We start from the raw sequence: 19327 nt of genomic DNA, 5'->3' as shown, positions 1-19327 counted from the left end.
GACCCACTTTGACACATGGGAAACACCCATGTATCTTTTGCCCCCAACAAATTGGGAGTATAGACATCCCAGCACAGTCCCCTCTCCTTTGCTCCCACCATCACCATAGTCACATTCTCTAGCCCATAAGATATCTCATGCTGGATTCGGATCCCATTTCACTGTGCCTCCAAACTCCAGGAGGTACATATCAAGCTTCTTGGGGTCCAGCTGAAGCCTTGGGAGAAAGCACCCCAACTCTTCCCCCTTGGACGCCACTCCAAAGAAATCCTCCTCACAAAAATTCCTTCTCCATATCTCCTCTCTCTTGACCCTTGTAGTCCTCCTTTTAGAGGACGTTTTAGAGCTGCTTGGTTATTTCATTTGAAAACCTGGCTTTAGAATTTCATATCTGTTGAATCTTGGTATAAAAGAGGAAACTTCGAATTTAACATCCCTCATGCATATTTAAACCAATCTCCCAGTCCTGTAAGGTTACCATCTAAAGTTTTTTAAAAAATTAAATGGCCAGGGATGTACTGTATGGTGACTAACATAATATAATTTAAAAAAAAAACATTAAAAAAAATAAATGGTAGAGGAGTATGGATTTTGGAGTATAATGAACCTAGGTTAGAATACAGGCTCCACAACTTACTAGATTTAGGGCCTTGGAAAATACACTTACACTCCCCGAGTTGTTTCTTCTTCATGTAAGGAAACACTGCTACCTACCTTACAGGGTTCTTACAGGTTTTTTAAAAAGATTTTATTTATTTGAGAGTGTGGGGAGGGAACACAAGTTGGGAGGGGAGGCAAAGGGAGAGAGGGAGAAGCAGACTGCCCACTGAGCAGGGAGCCTGACGAGGGGCTCGATCCCAGGACCCCGAGATCATGACCTGCATGGAAGGCAGACATTCAACCTACTGAGCCACCCAGGTGCCCCTCTTATGGGGTTTCAAGAGACTCAAACCAAAACACCAAACACTGCATCTGGCCCTTAGTGGGCACTCAAGCAAATGTTAGGTTCCTTCCTAACATCCTTCCTTCCATCTTGCCTTTTCCCTTCCTTGAAAAACATACCTTTGACACTCTCTACCATAAAGAACATTTGTAAATGTAACAAGGGGAGAGACAGGTATGCTCTTCAGTGCCATTTCTGTATTCCAGAATAAGTTGTCTAATGGATACGGTATAGGAAAAGGGACAATATGATCACACCATTCTCATTCTGGGAGTTACCCATCTAATGGAGTTGAAGGAAGGGAACACAATCATGCCATTGAACTGGTTCATGTGTTTTCCTGAACCTGAATTTTAACTTCTAGGTTAAAAATCAAAAAGCATACATACTTAGAACTCCAGAACTTCGGATTGAGAGTTCAGTGCCAAACTCATCAATAGCTACAGGACCTAGTAATATCCTTCCTCTCTTCCACCTTCATCAATCTAAGATGGTAAAACAGCTGATGTTTTTTAATATGTGTGAGACACTAAGCGGTCTGTATAATAATCCCCATAAACCTCACAACAACCATAAGAGAAAGTAATGTGATTATACCCTTTTAAGAAAAGGGGCACAGAAGCCAAGGACACAGAGCTAAAAGTGGTAGACCTGGGACTCGAGAACACAGTTAGTTAAGCTCTTTATTATACTAGCCTGCCTTTTGGAAAAAATAGTACAACTATTGAGAAATGTGAAACTTGAGCTCTCATCTATGAAAGTACCCTGACCCTGTTACCAGTTCAGGCCCCCCTGGAAGCAAATACAAGACAAGAGTTGACATACAAGAGATTTATTGGGGAAACACCTAGGAAAGATACAAGGGGAAGGAGCAGGAGATGGGGAGAGCCTTCAGACTGTGATGCATGTCTCACACCTGTGAAAAGAGAGGTAAGGAGGGAGGGTCAGGCAGGAAGAGTCCCAGACTGTAGAGCAATAATGAGAAAGTCTGTACCAGGCCAATAGAGAGTACAAGCAAAGATTAAAGGAGTCCTCCAATGAGCAGAAATGGTGCAGCTCTAGCTGCACAACTGTACTCAGTTATAGTATGGAAGCAGTCTGGGGAAAGTGTGGCCTTAGCATAAATGTCAGGGGAGCTCCAAAAGTTCTTTTGAGGAAATAGCTGTATGATTCCATGGCTACCACAGACCTGGTGACTTTTTCCTGGCAGTTATCCACATACCTTCTACTGATTGGAGCCTGAATTTTTGCAAGGAACCTGAAGCTGATCTCTTTTATACTAAGCCACCAGAGGGGCTTCCACTCTCAAGCACTGTCACCTAAAAGCCTGGGTATCCTGGTTAGCAGAGGGCTCTATCCAGGGTCTAGGACCCTCAATGCTTTCTGCTCTGGAGTTGGCTAGGCAAGTCACTTCTTGGACATGTGATGGAGATACCAGCCTTCTGTGTGAGCAGGGAGGTGGGAAGAACCCCAGAGAACCAGCTCTGGATGCTACTGACCATCCACCATTAATGCCTCCAAAAGCATCTTCACACCAATTTATAATTTGATGATGCCCTTGGCCCCCAAGTCACAGGCAGGGCCTGCAATGCATAGGGATGTTCACACGGAGGGTGAAACCCCTTTTCTCCTAAGTTGTTGGACCACATGCCTTTGCAAGTTCCCTTTACCTGGAGTCTCCTCTGACTCTGGGCCTGGGCTGACACAGTCGTCAGAGGCACTGCCTGCTCAGAGCAACGTTCAGGGCAGAAGCACCAGAACAGGCCGGGGCACATCTGAGGCCCTTTGGGGAGTCTGCGCAAGGTGGCTCGAAGAGGGATGGGTGAGGTTTTGTCTGAGGTCTAACCCCATTTGTGGAAAAGCTAATTCACTAAACTCAGAGGAGAGCCAGCTCCTTCTGCTTCAGCCCCGAGTGACCTGGTCAGACCCAGGTCAGACATCTGCCTACTCAAAGACTATCCCAACCAATGTTTCTAGTTAGGAATCCTCGGGTCTTTCTCTCCTCCCCTACAAAAAGTCCCCCAAAAGAGAAGGGGGAAAGGAGGGAAAGGCAAAGCACTCGGACCTGCAATGGGGACCGTTGTTGCCCCCCAGGTAAGTGTGTCCAGGACAATTTGGCCACTGGCCTCAGAGGGTTTGGGGCCTGCTGCAGGCTGGAGCAGAGAAACCAAAACCAGACCCACCCTGGAGAGAAGTGTGACTTGGGTGAGCCTTTCCACATCCTACCTGAGCACTGCCCCTCTGAGCACCAGGGGGGTGGGTTCTTCCTGTCTTGTCAAACTGGTACAGTGAGCCTCTGGAAACTTATCTCACTCCAACTGGAATCCAGCCTGACCAGCATCCAGCAGGCTGCCATGACCTTGAAGAATGGTCTGGAAATGTGAAGATCCCCCAAAATGGCATCACAGTGAAAACCAAAAGCCAAGGGCACATTCATTCTTGCTTTCCTTCATAGAAAATGTTCTTATATTACACGTGTCACTTTTTCTTTACAATTTGTGATTTTTTTGTTTCAGTGCTTTGGAAAAAGCATTCCCCCTTGAATTCTTTCAAATATTTTCTTTTAGTTTCTTTTTCTCACTTTATAGTTTATATCCCCTCTGGGACACAAAAAAACCATACTTCCTATCCCCATAGCACCCCCAGCCTCTTGCTGTTGGATAAGGCTGCCTGACTAGTTTGAGCGAGTCAGCCCTGCGCAGCAATGATTTATATTACTTCTAGACTATTATTTTAAAGAGGAGTGAGAGATCTCCATGACACTCTCCACCTGCCAATGGCCAGCGATATTCCAGGTAGTGGAACCTCTGTCTGCTGGGATCCCTGACAGACTATGGGAAGCAGAACCCTTCCACTCCTGACCTTCACCAACATATGTTGGGCATTTATTGTGTGCTAGACATAAACCTTTGCTGTGTTAAGCCACAGGGGCTTTGGGAGTGGTTACCCCAGCATAAGCTTAGCTTAACCTGACAAATGCAGCAATGGCTCACAAAATGTCAATAGTCACCTATGAAACTTGTTAAAATGCCTATAGTCACAAAAATATACTGGGGGACAGATTTATGGCTTAGTGATGATTACTCTTTTAGCTGATTTAATAGATCCTTTAAAATTGTATACATTTTCATTTTTAAGCTTATAATAGTATTTGTTACCCAGGTAATAGATATTCTCTTTGGAAAAACAGAAGACACGAGCAAAAAGGAAAAAAATGAACATAAAAATCCAGAATTCTGCCACACAGAGATATTGCTAACCTTCTGATGTTATCGTGTCAGGAATTTTCTTGTGAAAAAAAAAGACCATCTTTTCCCTACAGGATAGGAATGGAAAAAAGAATCCATAGTACTCCTTTCAAGAGAGCTCTATCAACTCTCCTAAACAACCCCCAGCCCGCGCGCGCGCGCACACGTATACACACACACACACACACACACACACACACACACACACACACACACACGGCAGGGCACATACACACGCACGCGCAGGAGTGTACACCTCAGGGCGGGAGTGTAGGGAATGCGGTCCCAGAAAGGACTGTCTGCCCGCCGCCATCCGTGGGGGCTACAGGTACCAGCCACGCTTGTGCCCATCTGCTGATAATACGGTGTGCTTACCTCGCTTTCTCCATCTTTCGCTCGACACGTCCGCATCCTCCGCACTAGGAAGCCAACAACCACGCAAGGTTCCCGCCCACCTCCCCAGCATTCCCCATTGCCCACCATTTTCTGAATCTAAATGGATAGAGGGCGTGGCTGTGGTGTGAGAAGTGCGGAACAGGACCCGTGGGGGGTCCTTTTACCCTCTCTTTTCCTTTCCAGTGACTTGCAGGTGGCTCCGACCTACACGCTGACTTGCTGGGAACTCGGGCGTTTTCCTTCTCCTCCTCGTTACCTGGACCTGCTTTCAATGCAGTAGGGAGGTGGTACCCAATCCTGGCCGCAGGTTCCCTCCCCAGCTCCCTCACCCAAGCCCACATTTTTTGCCCCCAAATGAAACGAGCAGGGGTAGAAGAGGGGTATAGACAGTGCAATCCTGGACTCGCTTTGGTGTTCGCCCTCGCCTTTGGATATCCTCTGCCCTTTCAAACCTCCTTAGATCCAGGGCAGGCGGTAGTCTCCTCCTGTTCTGTCTGGGGTACAGAAGGGCACCCGCCTGCCTCCAAGGTAATAGGGAGATGGTGCTCAGGCGGGGAAGAGGACTCAGGCTACATTGACTCAAATTCACGTCTGCCTTTTCCCCAACGAAGCCAGTGTTATCAGTGAGCTCGGGTCCCCCCAGTTAACCCTCCCTACAGCACTGCAGCAGAAATCAGGTCTCCCCTCTCCAGCCGGTCTCCTCCCCCCACACACACTTTGACTGTTAGTCTTTTCAGTCTTTGCCTGAAACATGAAAAGTGTATCATTGCCCTGGAATTTATACTTGCCTTTCTCAGATTATCAGGAAGGATCAACCCGTCGGGGTTAATCGACCATGTCTCGTTTTTTCTCTCCTGCTCCCTACACTGTCCACCTCCCCTTCCCTAAGACCCAGAGATCTGCCATGTCCCTTGCAGTCCTGCCCAGGCACTTAAATGGAATTGAGGAAATGAGGCTCTGTGTGAGAGTGAGAGATTTATACTAGTTTTTAAAAAAATATTTGTCAGTTCTGTTCTATATGATTATTATCATTACTGATAGTAATGTCCACCTACATCCAGTTTGTCATTAGAAAATAGAAAAGAGGGGTGCCTGGGTGGCTCAGCTGGTTAAGCCACTGCCTTTGGCTCAGGTCATGATCCTGGAGTCCCAGGATCGAGTCTGGCCCTAGGCTCCCTGCTCAGCAGGGAGTCTGCTTCTCCCTCTGACCCTTCCCCCTCTCATGCTCTCTCTCTCTCATTCTCTTTCTCTCAAATAAATAAATAAAATATTTTTTAAAAACTACTTTAAAAATTAAAAAAGAAAGAAAGAAGAAAAAGAGAAAGAAAAAAGAAAGAAAGAAAATAGAAAAGAGCTATCTATTGTCATTTGGGAAGCAGGCGGTAGATTCAAGTGTGTTGGGGGGGTAAACAAATAATTCAGCCACCTGTTTTCCCTGCTCAGTAATAACACAAATATAGATCCTTTAGGCAGCCACTTATTTGGAAGTTTGAAATGTACAGAGCAGCTGGAGGCTCCCCTTGTGGGGGAGGGGTGGTTTTCCATGAAGTCAGCCTCTGAGGTCATATAATCTCATAATACCAAGGACACCTTGGAATTTTAGATTTTAAAAGCTGGTCACAATGTTCTGTTCAAAGTTATTAAATCAACCTCCACAGTTGATCTATTTTCCACTTCCCTACCACATGCACATCCCTATTAACCCTTTCCAATTGCAACCAAAAATTTTCTACTACTTACCACCCCAGGGATAGATCTAGGTTGTGGGACCTGAAACTTACAATTTGGGGGACCCTCTTTAAGAAAAAAAGAAGCATTAGGAGGCACCTGGGTGGCTCAGTAGGTTAAGCGTCTGCCTTCAGCTAGGGTCATGATCCCAGGGTCCTGAGATCCAGCCCCGCATTGGACTCCCTGCTTAGTGGGGAGTCTGCTTCTCCCTCTGCCTCTCCCCTGCTGTGCTCGCGCTCTCTCTCTCTCTCTCTCTCTCTCAGTCAAATAAATAAATAAAATATTTTTTTAAAAAGAAAAAAGAAAAGAAGCATTAAAAAGGTATGCATGATGCAGGCAATTAGGTACCAAAGTTAATACTTATTTATAATGAGCAAAGAAATGACAAAATTTAGACAGCTGACATATATGAAACATCCTAATTTCCATAGAAATGTTGACACAAAATGAACAAACTTCTTAGAATTTCTAAAAGTAAGAAAGAGTTTTATTCAAGCCCAAGTTAGGACGGCTGCCTGGGAAACACACTCTTTGCAGGAAAGAAAGTGTTCAGGAGAATGAACAGTTTTTACAGGGTTATACACTTTTTACTTCTTAGAAAAATCCAAAAGACTATAGCATATTGGCAGGAATCATGAGTTTTATTGTAAAGGAATTCAGGGAGTAGGAGCAATGATCAATATCTCAAGGACAAGATGGTTTTCCTTTAGGCTACTCATCCACAAAGCAAGTGTACAATGCATGCATAGTGGGGCATAAATCAGGCTTTTAGTCTGAACAAAGTTTATATACAGTCATGTTGACTTAGAAATCTAAAATGACTTCCCTTGTTTATCAGGCCTTTAGAGAGTTTTTCTCTCATCCCAAATGATACTTTTATTAACTGCCTGGTACACCTCTGATTTTTTTTCCCTACAGTGTTTTTTTTTAAGATTTTATTTATTTATTTGACAGAGAGAGAGACAGTGAGAGAGGGAACACAAGCAGGGGGAGTGGGAGAGGGAGAAGCAGGCTTCCTGCTGAACAGGGAGCCTGATGCGGGGCTCGATCCCAGGACCCTGGGATCATGACCTGAGCCGAAGGCAGAAGGCAGATGCTCAATGACTGAGCCACCCAGGCACCCCTTTCCCTACAATGTTTTGGCTACAAATCCTTTGATCCTCTCTTCATATGACATCTTTGTAATATCATTTTTCCTAGAGAAAATGTTAAGATAATTCGATCTTTCCTTTAAATGGAAATCAAATTATTATGATTATATGATTATAATCAATTTATTATCATTATTGATAAAATTTTCAACTTTACTACTCATTATTGGTGATAGGCAAATTTTTAGTATTGTCAAATTTGCATAAATTGCTGTCAACCTCTCTCAAGTTTCTTATGTGGGCTTAAGATTTATTTTAAATTTTCTTGTGCAAATTCTTATCTTAAATATTTTTAATAATAATGCAGTGTCATGTCAGTGTCCTGAAGGGGAACAGAATTTGCCACCCCAAAATATGTCTCTTTGGCATATTTGGCATGAGGATTATTTTAGGCTGATTATTATTTTTAAAAAGAGCATCCACAGGAAAAGCTCTGAAAACTGAATAGAAGTTACCCTTTTTAAAGAGGCATTTACATTTATAAGGGAAATCTCAATTTGTAAGGGTGTCTCCCTCTGTATACCAGGAAAAAAAGGATGACTAATTCTCTAGAAACTCTTGGGGTACGTGGCTGGCTAAGTCGGTGGAGCATCACACTTGATCTAGTGGTCATGAGTTCGAGCCCCAGGTAGGGTGTAGAGATTACTAAAAAATAAAATAAAATAAACAAACCTCTAGAAATTCTTACCAATGGGGAAGGCAAAGACCTAAATCTGCATAACAACCTTACCCTAGTTTACTGTGCTTTGCCTGGTAATCTCCCTTAACTGACTCCCCCACTCCCAATATCTTCCTTTGTCTTTAGCTGGAGTTGGTTTTGGGGAGTTACTCAGTTTTCCTGGGCTTCTCCCATGTATACAGGAGATATACATGTTATTAAACTTATTTGATTTTCTCCTGTTAATCATTTATTACAGGAGCTGGGGGTAGGTCTCAGCCAAGAACCCATAAGGGTAAAGAGAAAATTATTTTTCTTCCCCTACCCCTTCCAAGGCCACCCAACTGAACTAAAAATTAGATTTACATGAGAGGGGCGCCTGGGTGGCACAGCGGTTAAGCGTCTGCCTTCGGCTCAGGGCGTGATCCCAGCGTTCTGGGTTCGAGCCCCACATCAGGCTCCTCTGCTATGAGCCTGCTTCTTCCTTTCCCACTCCCCCTGCTTGTGTTCCCTCTCTCGCTGGCTGTCTCTATCTCTGTTAAATAAATAAAATCTTTAAAAAAAAAAAAAGATTTACATGAGAGAGATTAACGGGGGGGGGGGAGGAATAACAGCTTTATTATGTGCACACAGAGGCCCAGTAATGAAATTGAGACCTAAAGAAATGACCAAAGCAGCTACTTTTTATACTTTTTAGACAAAAAGACTAAATAAATCTGTGAGAAATTGATAGGACAAAGAAAACTTAACTTTGGGAGTTTCAATTAGTAAGGAATTCTAAACAGAATTTGGGCTGGGGTAGTAAATTAGTAAAAAGTAACAAGAGTTGTTTCTACAGCCTTCTCAGCCCTGAATTTCCTATCTCTGGTGATAAGGATGTTTCTTTACCGCCTGGAACAGGGAGGGCACCTTTCACAAGGGATACTTATTTCCTGATATCAGGAGGACAGAGGAGGATCTTCCTGCACAGGCTGTTTCTGAAGTAACTTTTATTTAAAATAATCATATGCCAGGGGTGCCTGGCTGGCTCAGATGGTAGAGCACGTGACTCTTAATCTTGAGGTCTTTTTTTTAAAGAATTTATTTATTTATTTGAGAGAGGGAGAGAGAAAGAGCAGGAGTGGGGAAAGGGGCAGAGGCAGAGGGAGAGGGAGAAGCAGACGCCCCAATGAGCAGAGAGCCCAATGTAGGGCTCGATCCCAGGACCCCGGGAACATGGTCTGAGCTGAAGGAAGACACTCAACCGACTGAGCCACCTAGGCACCCCTTGATCTTGAGGTCTTGAGTTCAAGCCCCATGTTGGGAGTAAAGTTTCCTTTTTTAAAAAAAAGGAAATTGATAATCAATCAATCATATACCAAAATGGCACATTTGGGGGCAGCCTGCCCTTACTCCCCTACAATGTCAGTATTTCATGCCCAATCACCAAGAAATTAATATGAAGCTGTGTAGATATGATTGGGCAAAACCACAAACATGGTTGGTGTAGGAAAGATGGGAATCCATTTTTAATAATCATATTGTACATACAGGACAGTAATGGAATTCAAGACTAAAAAAATATCTTGGTATCAGCTAATGAAGTAGGAAATATTGTCAAATGCTGGCAAACGGCTGGTGTTAAACAATCAGGCCTTTAATTTGAGCTATAGGATTTGTTCGTGGTTCACTAAGCATATGAAATGCATTAGGAATGCAGCATTAGGCTCATTAGCCTTAGACTCACACAACCCTAGTTTGAATCCGAGAGTTTCTACTCACCACCTTGTGAAGCCTTACTAGTAATTATTTAATTATACCTAGAAGGGACTGAGAAACACATGGATAAATTATCCAATTAAACCTAAATTAAATGTAATTCCAAATCACTTCCTCTTAGCTTGATACAAAACATGCCCACATTCATCTTACTACCAAAAATGTGACAGGAGATAGGAGTGGAAGAAGACAGTAGTCTTAAACTGCAATCAATATTCTTGCTTCAAGTAACTTTACAAAAATATATGAGACATAGCATGGGCCCTATATTAGTTTTCCATTGCCATGTAACAAAATACTAAACTTAGCTGTTTAACACCTGTTTAACTTGGCTCACAGTTTGGTAAGTCAGAAGTCCAGATGTGTCATGACTGGGTTTTCTGCTTGGGATCTCTTAAGGCTGAAATCAAGGTGTCAGCCAGGCTGCAATCGCATATGGAGCTTAGAGCCCTTCTTCAAGCTTACATGACCGTGGCAGAATTCAGTTTCTTGTGGTTGTCTGAGCTCCTACTTTGCTCCTAGCCAGTAGCTTGAGCCATTTTCAGCTCAGATGTCACATTCCTTGCCATGTGGTCCCCCTATCCTCAAAGCCAAAAGTGGAAACGCTCCCTTATGTTGAATCCTTTTCATGCTTCAAATCTCTCTGACATGAGGATGGGCCACCTCTTTAAGGGCTCAGCTGATTAGGTCAGGCCCATTTAGTGACTGCCCTTTGATTAACTCAATGATTTGAGACTCTGATAGCATCTGAAAAATCTCTTTTGCCATGTTATGTAACATAATCACAGGTGTGATACCTCATATTCACAGGTTCCATCTAAAATCAACAGGAGGGAATTAGGGAATTATATAAGTATGAAGGTCACTGAGGGGACCATCTTAGAATTTTGCAAACTATAACCCTTCCCAGAGGCCTTATATGGTGCCCATATGAATCCAGGGGCCATGAAACATAGGCTTCATTAGCCTATTAGGTGAATTCACCTCTGCATTACCACTACCCATTCGGAGATTTTTCACCACACCTATACAATTGTATTCTGCTAACGGGACCCCTAAACCTCACAACCATACACAATCGTGAATTAGTTACTGCTTACAGTTCTAACAGAAGTTATAAACTACATTGACCAACACTGATTTTGCATTTAAACTGGGAATGAGAGCCTTACATCTTGGACATGCAATGAAAGGTAGTCATGATTTCTTGTGTATCCGCCAGAGTATGTTAGGTTGAGGCAAGATAGGTTGGGGGAGACACAAAGGCCAACCACAAAGAAATGGTGCTTGTTCTCTAGAGACCTTTGGGAACCTCATTACTTTGCCTGCTACGTGCCCCACATGAAGATGGTGGCTTTGAATAGGCTAGTGGGCTATTCCACACACGCAGTCTCAGCAGTCTGTGAGGTAGGGATTATTAGCAAGTCTCCCAATAAGAATCTGGAGAGAACAATGTCCAGTGTGAACTGGAGTTATGAGAGAAAAATTCAAAGGAGCAGTAAACGACCAAATCAATCTTCATGTTGCCATTCTCAAGTGCTCCAGATGGTAATCCCACAATCCATTGAATAATCTTAGATTCTATATCTTGACCTCAGGGCTTTTCAGGATCCAACCTGAGTCACATATTCTCAGCTTTGCCAACCATTTTTCCTCTACTCCAGCCAAAAGAGCCCCCTAATCAGTGTGTGACCCGAACATGCTTTATACTTACCCACTCTGTGCTCTTGCTGTACCATTATCCTAAAATGAGACATTCCCTCAGGCCTGGTAGTATAAAGGAATAGGAATTGGCAATATAAAGGATAGTACGTCTCATAAAGGGATTGTTGCTTGGGAAATTTCAGGAACATACAAGTAGACCACAGGTCTGAGAGCCATGAGAAGCCAGCCCCATGACAGCAAAGGCTTCCTGCCACCCTTGCTTCTAGAGAAAATCAGCTAGTTTAATTCAACCTAGAGAAAAAAGGATTCTTTCAGAGCACTACAGACTCATTCCTTGGTTTGTAGTCTATGTCTGATTTCACCACTGATCATGGGACATACATGATCTCCTTCACTTTGAACACTTTTGATCCCTTCTGCCATCCTTTCTCATGCCTCCTCTTTTGCTACAACTCCTCAATTTGTTTCCATGCACTTTTTGAATAAACATTCTAGAAGTTTTCTTCTGCCAAACTGAGTATAGCTGGAAATATTCTCCTCCCAGTGAAGTAGATCTTTACCAGCCTTGCTAACACACACACACAAACAAAGCCCTTAAGTGGACTGCATTGAAAACTCCTTTTCTGAAGAGCAGACACAGAAGATAGGCATTTCCAGTGCAATCTTAGAGAGAATGTCAAAGCTTACAGCCTGGGGCACCTGGGTGGCACAGTCAGTTAAGCATCTGACTCTTGGTTTGGGCTCAGGGTCTTGAGATCAGGCCCTGTGTCCGGTATGCTTAAGATTCCTTTCCCCTCCCTCTGCCCCTCCACCATGTTCTCTCTCTCACCCCACCTCTCAATACATAAATTTTTTTTAAAAAAAAAGCTTGCAGCCTGGACATGAGGCCTTGGTGAAGTGGCTCACTGAGTAGCAGATGTGTTACCTTGTAGGTTAGTCCAAAATTCTTTTGGAGACCTGACAGGATTAGGAGTTTAAAAAACAGTGCGCCCTCAGTTCTGTGCTTCTCTGACTTGGTGAGCATTTCATGTTACAAGGGCTGCCAAGACCACCAAGCTTTGGCCACACCATAGTGACATACAAGGCACAAGGTGGGTTGCTGCCTTCAGTCACATGCACTACCATCTCTTTTGTATCCTTTGCATTGCATATTTGCTGCTTTAGTAGTAACCAACCTCGTAACACTTTGAACCAAATCCAAATCGTCATTCTTGCACCTCTCTGAATTTAGACTAGATTAAAAATTTATATATTTTTTAAAAAAGATTTTAGTTATTTATTTGAGAGAGAGAGAGCACAAGCAGAGGAGAGGGGCAGAGGGAGAAGTAGACTCCCCACTGAACAGGGAGCCTGACTTAGTACTCCATCCCAAGACCCTGGGATCATGACCTGAGCCAAAGGCAGACGCTTAACTGACTGAACCACCCAGGCGCCCCAGACTAAAAATTTAGAAATGCGGGGCACCTGGGTGGCTCAGTCAGTTAGTTGTCTGCCTTCGGCTCAGGTCATGATCGCAGAGTCCTGGGATGGAGTCCTGCATCAGGCTCCCTGTTCACTGGGGAGTCCGCTTCTTTCTCTCCCTCTGCCCTTGCTCCTGTTCTCTCTCCCTCTCTCTCTCTTTCAAATAAATAAAATCTTTTTAAAAAATAAATATAAATTCGTAAATGCTATATGGATAAATTTTGTAAATCTGCTTTTGACCTCATTTACAGATGAGAAAATAGAAATGAAGGAAGATTAACTATATGTCTAAATTCATCTAGCAAGCCAGGAAAGAGATTGGCCCTGGAACCATGTCTGTGCAATCCCAATTATTCTTACCAGATTCCTTGACTAGCCTATATAATTCAGGAGGGACTTGTTCCCCACATCTCACCTTCCTGAGTTTTTCAGAACACGTTACAGGGTTACAGGTGTCTTCCCCTGGTGAAAGCTGCTGACAGAAACGTGGGCTCCAGGCACGTTTACATGCAGCCAGCGTGGACAGTACAGGCCTTTTCAGGTAGCAGTTGCTGAAGGTATCAGAAGGCAGGCAGGGCAGCCATGCAGGCAAGGGGGAGGGCAGTCAGCCCCTGGCAGCTGCTGCCATGGCAACAGTCTCCAGGGAAATGGCCTTTCTCTGGGGGATCTGAGGAAGTCCAGGGTGAGTTTCTGGTTTAGGGATTCCTGTTCTCTGGTGAGGCTGCACTTCTGTGGCGGAAACAGAGCCCCCTGCCTCTGAGCCTCTCTACAGCCCAGATTCCGTGGAGGTCTGGTTTCACTTTGCAGGCCCTGTCTGCCTGGAGTCCAGGAGTAAAGCCCTCTCCAGCTCAGAGGTTCCCCCTGCTGCTGTCGCCTCTGCATTCTTTCCTAATGACACCCATGGCAGCATTTTGGTCTCAAGACAAGCTGCCATGGATTGCAGCAGGCCCTGTCCAGCCTGTAGCTCTCAGGCTCTCCCCCACTTTTGCCCCAGGGGAAATAACCAAGTGGGAAATGCAGGGACAAGAGCCTTCCTTCTCTTCTCTGCTTCTGGCCTCCTCCTAACTGGGGCTAGACACACACACACACACACACACACACACACTCACACTCGCACTCACACTTTGTCTCTCCCTCCCCCTTCCTATGCCCAGAGAAACAAGGAAGGGGCTCTGAGGAAAGGTGGGGTAGCAACTCAGGCTGCTGGGAAACACTCAGGAACTGGGAAGGCAGGTCCAACCTGGGCCAGAGGGAGGCAGTACCAGGCCCTGGGCTGGGCAGGACCCAGGCTGTGACTGACTTGCTGGAGGGCTCTGGAGGCCTAGCAGGCTTCTGTCCCTCTTCAGGCCTCTGTTCATGTCCTCCTTCTTCTCCCTAAAAGGTGGAGCCAGGGGTTGTGGTAGACCAATGCATGAGGTCCCTTCCAGCTCCAGGCTGCCTACCATGTCGAGGAGGGGTTTCTCTTAGGAACACCACTTGGTCTGAGTGGGGACCTCTCCAGACTGTGGCTGCTGCTGCTGCTGCTGCTGCTGCTGCTGCTTTTCCCAGAATGCAGACAAGGTCAGTGCACAGAACTTGTCCTGTGCTGGCCTTCCCTGCTGGGCTCCAACACACACACTCACAGCCTTACTCTTGGCCTCAGAGACTCTCAGAAGGGCCCAGGACAACCCCAGTCTGAGGTCTGGATGACAGAGGTTGAAATAGAGCAGACGGATTCACAATCCTGGATAACTGGCTCAAAAAAAACTTATATTTAATGAGTGTTTTCTGTCTTCTGTCCCGTATATGCCGATTAATAAGACACAAATGTCCCTGAGGAGTGTGTTGTCTTATGGGGGAGATAGATGTCTAAGTGTAGTTTTTGTTTTTGTTTTGTTTTTTTAAGATTTTATTTATTTGTCATAGAGAGAAAGAGAGAGAGAGAGAGAACAATCAGGGGAGCAGCAGGCAGAGGTTAGAAGCAGTTTCCCCGCTGAGCAAGGGGCCCGATGCGGGATCCTGAGCCCAAGGCTCCCTAAATGTCCCTAATGTAGTTTTAACGCATGATAATAATAAAGTCCGAGTCACTGGTGATTTAGGAGCGCCGGGAAAGTACACCTAACTCACCTTGTTCTGGTGACTGTCAGGGAAGTCCTCTGGGAGGAAATGATACTTCAGTTGAGTTTTAATGATTGAAAAGGATATTGCTTAGCAGAGAAGGGGAGGCCAGTCTAAACAGAAGTGAAAGGGAAAAGCTTGAGGCAAAGGCACGGAGACCTGGCCTCAAGGGTCTGACTGGACCAGACCAGTCAAAGTCTGATAAGAATTCAGATGACAGGGGCGCCTGGGTGGCTCAGTTGTTGAGCGTCTGCCTTCAGCTCAGGGCGTGATCCCGGCGTTCTGGGATCGAGCCCCGCATCAGACTCCTCCGCTGGGAGCCTGCTTCTTCCTCTCCCACTCCCCCTGCTTGTGTTCTCTCTCTCGCTGGCTGTCTCTATCTCTGTCAAATGAATAAATAAAATCTTTTAAAATAAAAAAATAAAAAAAAAGAATTCAGATGACAAATGTCCATTACAGAGGCCAGTTTGGCAATGTACCCTAAATGTATCATATAACCCCACAGTCCCCCTTCTAGTCACTAATTCCTGAGAAATATTGACACATATACACAGGGAGGCAGGCAGAAAACATGCCATTGCAGCATGTTTGTAATAAGAAGGCATTGGAAACCATCTCAATCTCTATCATTACGGAATAAACTACAGTATGTTCGTTCACACTATGCAGTGTATGCAGCCGTTACAGATGACCTAAATCTATAGGTCTAATGTGGGATTTTTTGAGCACAGCAAGCAATTAACTCAATTCTGAGACAGAGGGAGTGTCCGATCCCACGGGTTAATGGCTCAGTTCCACAAGACTGTACCCTACCCTCTTCAAGTGCCAGCCTTAAGTCCAGGTTGTCACTTGTGCTTCTGACCTAGAAGATCAGAGGTTCCCACAACTCCATCCGGGGATTCAATTAATTTGCTAGATTGATTCACATTTACTTATGTTTTCTAGTTTATTACAAAGGATGTTATAAAGGATACAGATGAATAACTGGATGAAGAGGTACAAGGGATGAGGTCCAAAAGGGTCCCAAATGCAGGAGCTTCTGTCTTCATAGAACTGGGTTGTGCCACCCTCCCCGGATGTTGATGCCTTCACCAACCCGGAAGCTCATCAAATCTTGTTGTTCAAAAGCTTTCATATAGCTTAGTCTGCAGACTTCACCACCTTCCCCTTCCTAGAAGTTGCTGAGAGGGGCTGAAATTTGAACTTAGTCTTTTTGGTAACCTGTGCCATCTTGAGGCTATCAAAGGGCCCAACCCTAGATCACCTTATTAGCATAAACTCAAAAGGGGCTCTTCATGAATGACAAAAGACATTCCTACCACTCAGGAAATACTAAGGGTTTGAGGCGTTTTATGCCAGGAACTGGGGACAAAAACCAAATATATTTATTGTTATATATCACAATAGGTAACAATATGGATAGATGGGTAGATTTCCAAGACACACAGTTGAGTAAAAAAAAAAAAAAAGAACATTTGTCTAATGAAATGTAAGGTATAATGCCATTTATATAATGTCATTTAGATTCTATGAATATGTGTGTATGCATGTGCACGTGTGTGTAAGTGTGTGTGCATGTGAGTTGTGTCTTCTTGTGTGAATTACTTCTCCATGTACTGTGCTCATTTTCTACTGGGTGAGTAGAGATTTATATTTTTCAAAGATATCTCTTAATCTGTAATATGTTTTAAATATTTCATCTCAATTTCTCTTGTGCCATTTAATATTCTTTGAGATTTTTTAAAAGATTTTAAAAGACATAATTCCTTATTAATTTTTCTGTTTGCAAAAGCATGCTTGTAGAGGCACCTGCTGACTCAGTTGGAAGAGCATGCAACTCTCGATCTTGGGGTCATGAGTTCCAGCCCAACGTTGGGTGTAGAGATTACTTTAAAAAATAACCTTAATTTTTTTTAAGCATGCTTGGGGTATCTGGGTGGCTCAGTTGGTTAAGTATCTGACTTCTGCTCAGGTCATGATGTCAGGGTCCAGGGATGGAGCCCCACATCGGGATCCTGCTCAGCAAGGGGTCTGCTTCTCCCTCTCCCCCTGCCTCCCCCACCCCCCACCACTCCTACTCTCTCAAATAAATAAAATCTTTTAAAAATTTTTAAAAATTTAAAAAGCATGCTTGTAGCAAAAAATTCAAGCTCAACGAGAGTGGGGCATGAGAGTGGGGGACTGTTCCCAATTTTTCTGACATTTTTTTCTGACATCCAAAGATGAATACCATTAGGCTTAGCAATAAGAGAGAAGGTGTGACATTTTAGAAGTAAGGCATAATGATTAAGAGTTCTAACTTAGGAGTCAGACAATTTGAGTTCAAATCCAGATACCTCTGCTTACTGGCTGTGTGATCCTGTGTAAGAAACCCAGATTTTTTTGAGCTTCAGTTTCCTTATATATACTGAGGTAATAATGCCTTCCTCAGTGAGTTGTAATGATTAAAGAAGATCCCAAATATAAAGTACCTGGCCCAACGTAGTTTCTTGATCATTTTGAATTTCTTTCCCCACCTCCAAAGTTGGTGTTCTTTCCTCAATCTTATGCTCTTTGGAGGACCTGTCCATTCATGTGGTCTTCAGACATAGGCCTCTGAGATCAAAGAGAACAATTTTATCCTCACTATAGACATCACCATCAAGGGGTGTGGTTGATGGAATACCCATATAGTTGAATGTCATGGCACATGTGCGAAGAAAAATAAAGGAATAAATAAAATATATGCTATAAGATATAACTACAAATATATAAATAACACATAAAAGTATTTCAATAATATATTTTATTAACATAAAAGGAAATATACACACAACGTAAGCACGTACATGTCAATATTAACAATTATTTTCTCTAGGCAGAGGAACTATAGGTAATCTATATTTTCTTTTATACTTTCCTACACATGCAGATTTTTCTGGTAGAAACATATAACTTCTACAATCAGAAAAAATTCAAAATAGTATAAGACCTTTCAGTTTAAACATACACATACATGCACACACATACTTATCTTGACTTGAGACAGGGGAAAACCATCTAAGTATACGTTGCTTCTTTTGCTACCTCAGCCCCCAAGAAGAGGTTGATACTGGTCAGTCCAGTGTGAGTCAGGGTTGAAGTATTCCCTTCCCCAATATCAAGTCTTCTTCCCTCACCCTCCAGCACTTTCTCTCCTTTCCTCTTTCCTTTGTTAGCTGTGTTCAACTCATAGTTCTGGTTCTGGTCACCAGATGGCGTGCTTACTTCTAGTTTCTAAATACTCTTTAAAACCAGTATTGTCTTGGTAAAGAGGCTTAAAGAAAAAGTTCATTTTTTTTTACACATAGGGTATGAGTCAGTACATTCAGTACAGTCACACTTTCATTTGAAAAATACATATTCATAGAAAAGGGTAGAAGGATATACGATTGGATTCTCCATTTAATTCAATAAATATTCAAAAGGTCCTTACTAAATGTCAGGTACCACAAGCCACAATCCATATTTCCATGCCAATCTTTTTCCCAAACTCTAGACACTTACATCTAACTGCCTACTGGACATGTCCATCTGGAGAAAAATAATAACGTAAAAACTCACCCAAATGCACAAACCAACAAGGACACAATACTTCGTAATACTGTCTAAATCAATTATTCCCTAGGGCCTGAAAAACTACAATCTAAATTGGAAGCAGTGTGGGACATCAGGCTGACTCAGTTAGTGGAGCATGTGACTCTTGACCTCAGGGTTGTAAGTTTAAGCCCCAGGTTGGGTATAGAGCTTACTTTTAATTAATTAAATAAAAAATTGGAGTGCGTAGAGCGGGGAGAACGCAGAATTTGATTCAGACAAATTTGAATTAGAACACAGGATCTGTCTCTTCTTTATCTGTATAACTTTATTCCTTATTCCTAAAAATAATGGAGTTTGGGTTAGTATTTCTTTTTTTTTTAAGATTTTATTTATTTACTTGACACAGAGAGAAACAACAGCAAGAGAGGGAACACAAGCAGGGGGAGTGGGAGAGGAAGAAGCAGGCTCCCTGCCTGACATGGGGCTCGATCCCCAGGACCCTGGGATCATGACCTGAGCTGAAGGCAGACGCTTTACCACTGAGGCACCCAGGTGCCCCTGGGTTAGTATTTCTGAATGGCAGAGGAAGGAATCTCCGGGTATTTTACAAGGAGCCTGAACCTGATCTCTCAGGTATGCTACCTCATACTGAGGGGCTCCCGCT

Source organism: Ursus arctos, chromosome X, assembly GCF_023065955.2.
Source record: "Ursus arctos isolate Adak ecotype North America chromosome X, UrsArc2.0, whole genome shotgun sequence".
In the NCBI taxonomy this organism is placed as follows: Eukaryota; Metazoa; Chordata; class Mammalia; order Carnivora; family Ursidae; genus Ursus; species Ursus arctos.
Note: the sequence above shows the minus strand (reverse complement) of the source record.